We start from the raw sequence: 4,673 nt of genomic DNA on the forward strand, positions 1-4,673 counted from the left end.
TAAGTAATGACAATATTTGAATAAAATAGGGAATTAACATTGAAAGACTAATTAATATATTGCTACATTTACGATTGTATTGGATTTGATTCTATCGTTGTTTATGGTGCCTATTTTTCTAATAAATTTCGATTTTATTGCTTTTCTTGAAAGGATTGGGTTATTTTTACTATTCAATTGGATCGACTACACCCTTAGGATTTTACAGTTAATTTAACAAGAGCTTTTTTGTGGGGAACCTGAAATAGGTTGGCCATTTACTTAATTGATAACATTCACCACTTTTGTTTACAATTCTTTCATTCATTTTAACTTTCATCCAATAAAAACGTACACATTACACTTAAATAAATTTAAAAACATTATTTTCATTGGTTGAAGTGTTCATTCTATTTTTTAATTAATTGCATATCTATCTTATAAAGTTAATTTATGTTCCTATCTACAGGGTGATTAAAACTTTAAGTTCAATTTATCTTTTCACATACAAATATTTATGTTTTTAGAATCAAAGTGCAATTATTTCATAAAATTGAACTCTTTTTGGTAAAAATCGAATTTTATTACATAGTTACCTATAGTTGCAGAAGTTGATTGATATATTATTCTGATAAAAGTATTTCTTTATTAAAATATATAAGAGAATAAAGCGGGAAAAAATGTTGGAAGTAGAGACAGGATGAATGAATGTAATGTAGGAAAGTAACAATGACTTTACATTATTCGTAAGAAAGGCCCTAAATAGAAAATCAATCCATCTTCTGGTCAAGGGATAAAGTTCTTTTCGTCCCTTCGTCATTTACATTTCCAGTTTATCTTTGATATCCCGCAGTACAATTAAATCACTCAACCATATACAGGAATCCTTAATGCATCATGCATATCGCATAAAATATTATCTGTACCTAATCACCCTTTTAAGTATAATTTCTGTACATAAATAACTAATTGAACTAACCAGACGTTTATAGTTTACCTTAGAACGAATTTTAATTAATAAACACCTAAGTAAAGTGAACAAGTTTATAAGCAAGCAAGTGAACGATTTGAACTTTGACCTGCACGATAACGTGCTATTTTTTTTTTGGTAATTTAAACGACAGAAATATGATTTTGAAGGATAGGGCTTTCATTGATAAGGAATGTGGATGTCTCTGATAATATTTTGATGTAGTGACAAAGGCAAAAGGACGTGATGCTATAGGGGGAAAGATGTGTATATATTCTCATCAATAACTCACTATCGGTCTCGTGAAATATGGAATTGCGGGCACATGACGTATGGTCTTCGGTGTAGTCCGCATTCGAAACCCTTACCCCTTAAATTCATCTTAATTATATCCGTCTCCTTTGTACTATTGCGCGGTAGAACTTAAAATAGTCTCAGATTTTCCAAATCACTTAATACAAAATAATTTATTCAGGAATTCTAGTACGAGTTCGAATCAATTACTATAACATTATACCTACTTAATAATTGTCAACAAGCTGATTGTAGTTGTGGTGCATTCTTGATGAAACATTTTTAAATTACCAAAAAAAGATTCAACTAAAACTGCTTTCAATAAATTACATTTAAAGTGTAAAGTAATTGTATGTAAGAGTCTAATTTTGGTGGAATTTTTATTTGGTTACCATATAATAATTAATTGAGTTAATTGAGATTTCTGGTAATAGGAAAATGCCCTTTTTGTATTATTCTAAGATGAGATTTAGTACGGCCTAAAGAAATTTCCGAGAATAAGTTATCAAAACAAGAACCTGTAAGATGACTTAAGCCCGAGAATTTGATAAGTCGTCAGTTAGGTTGATAAATGTGATCATATTTTATACAGAGACATGACACTTTCGCAAGATGCTATCTTCTTCAGCTTCTATTTAGAGGGGATTGCTTGGAATTAAGTGGCCAACTTTTCGAATGATTACATTCCCTGGCTCTTGTCCGACATTTTTACTCCAACTAAATATACGAGATTTATTCCACAAAATCAGCATCAACATCAACTAACAATCTATGGATTTTTGAAAGCTATTTTCTTTGCATTTTTTGACCAAAAATCATCACTTTTAGCATAGAAAATTAGAAATTACCTATACGTTTCGTTTTTCTGGAAAACTAAGCTAAATGTGTGTATAATATAAGTAGTATGAAACGGGTATGACACAAGAAAAATGTTAACCATTTCAATTTTCAAAATATTAAGAGATGTTAGGCTAGTTTTTAAAAATGTTGGTAAAAAAAAACAGAAAATGAATAAGAAATCATAATTTTTGTGTTTCTGGAGTGTAAAAAAGGGTAAGTGTATGTAGTGGTATCCGATTATGTAGAGGTACAGGAAAAAAAGGATGTCGAAGGATAAAAGTTAACATTTTAATGACATGTCGTTGTGGCAAAAAGGCAGTAAATACAGGTACATGTTGTACAAGGTTCGTAAGATTACTGTGTTCGTGAAGTCATCATCTCAAGAATTATACTAGTCCATGACTAATTTCTCTGGTATAAAATGATAAATCGAGTACGGTGATTCGAGCCTAGCGCTATCGAAATTATGAAAAAGTTCCTGATCTCTCACTAATTTTGTCAAAAAAGAAGCGAATGCGTGATTTCCATTGAGTTACACGCAAATCGAAATTGCTACCAGTTTAACAGATTGCACATGCGATCGTGGTCGCCAATTAGACTCCGCAGTTAAAAGATAATCTATCATTACTCCAAATTTGCGTGTCGATGCTTCTGATTCACGTACCTATGCTATCTAGACAACGAAATTTACTGCAATTACGTACCGACCAGCTTAAAAATCTTCCAGACAATAAAGCTACAATAGACGTACCTATCTACAGTACACTTTGAATTCCATACGAGTTTTTAAAGTAATTCCCTACACAACGATAAAACCCCATGAAATAGATACATCCCATCATCCTTCTGGTACTGTTTTTCTATTTAATTAACAAAATTGGGATCTCTCATTAATAGACTTCATAAAATAATAAATTAGATACAATAACTTAAATAAATTGATAAGGGATCATAAAGTGCAGCTCTATAATACAAATCTGAATTGAAATACGTAATAAATTAACTTTATTGGTTAATTAGTGTCTAATTATTCTTCTTATTAGGGTTATTTGCTACATATTAATATATTAGTCCTTTTTTTATTATTTATTGTTACCTACTCAAAATTTTTTTGGCGCCTTTCGTTAAGTGCGTATATAAAAAGCGAAATCTACATGTAGTACAACTATTCGATGTGTACGTACATATATGTATCTCTTATATTATAAATGTATGTATACCATAATGATATAATACCTGTTCTATATACGATAGAGTAGTTAGTTCCTTCAGGTCGAGAGAGAGCATATTATTGTGATTGATCTACCGGTAATGCGGTTTTAGAGATCGAAGCTCTGGCCTTGCTAGCGGTATTCGGTCTTGGCAAAGGCATGGTAAATAATGAGTCCCAACGACTTGCCGCAGGGGTCTTGCGAGACTTCAACCCCTAGGGGGTGTATTCATTTCCAATCACCACTGGATACTACTTGAATCAGTTTTAATTTCTCTACGAGAAATATATTGTCTTATGACACTTTGGTGGGTTCAAACCACTACAAGCATTTATCATATTATAATTATGAAGTTCGCGTTTGGTTCTCGACTTTCGTTATACGAACAAAATAATTTCGTATTGGTAGATTTTTAATTAATTCGGACTATTGCGCAGTCGTAACCTCATATACCAAAAAATTATATACACCACACCATTTGTTGTATAATTTAACTGATCTACCCTTTTTACTAAAGTATTGATTACTATTATATCAGAAATAATCGTTATTTAAAAGGGGACATTAATAAAAAAATATAATTTGTAATGTATGCTTCATCTAGATACAATTAGGAAATCATTTTTTTACAAAAACATAAAAAAAAACGATTAAAAAATGTTAACAACTAATAATTAATAGATACCTTAATCTCTGAAGTTCTAACTGCCGAGTAGGGTCCAAGTGTAGGGTTTTCTGTAAAGTAATTGACCCTAATAAGTAAATCATGTTTCCTTGCTAAAAATAATAATTATAAAATATGTTTTTTTGCATATCTAACTAAAGATTAATTTGATCGTGTTTTTCATGCGTGGTCAAATTGTTTTCGGATATAAAAATGCGATCTATAACGACATGTACATTTGCATGGTGACTTAATATGCTGAGTTACCAAAGCGTAATATTGGTGTTGACAGAATACATTAGGATTTAGGTGGTCAATAAAAGGGAAAGACCACAAAAAGAGTTACTCCTATGTGTATCCAACACAATCTCTTAGCCACTGCCATAAAAAAACGTAGTAGGTAGGTATATACCTTTTTCTAATATATTGTACGAAGATAATATGAGATTTCAAGAAAATATTGTTTTATTTGCTAAATAAGGCCTTTAAAAACTGAATTTAAGTTTAAATAAAATAAAAAATAAAGTTAACTACATATCTGTATATGTATCGAGTTTTTTTTTTGTGTTTTACTGGGCCACCAATGAGCAAATTTAAATAGCGAAAGCAAAAGAAAATGAGCCCATAAATCATTTTATAATTATTGTTTGAGCTCTTCACCCAGTCTTAAGAATTATTTCAGCGCCTACCACATGCTGTGAGGATGTGGATTACC

This window comes from Agrilus planipennis, unplaced genomic scaffold (genome assembly GCF_000699045.2).
Source record: "Agrilus planipennis isolate EAB-ADULT unplaced genomic scaffold, Apla_2.0 scaffold179, whole genome shotgun sequence".
Classification (NCBI taxonomy): Eukaryota; Metazoa; Arthropoda; class Insecta; order Coleoptera; family Buprestidae; genus Agrilus; species Agrilus planipennis.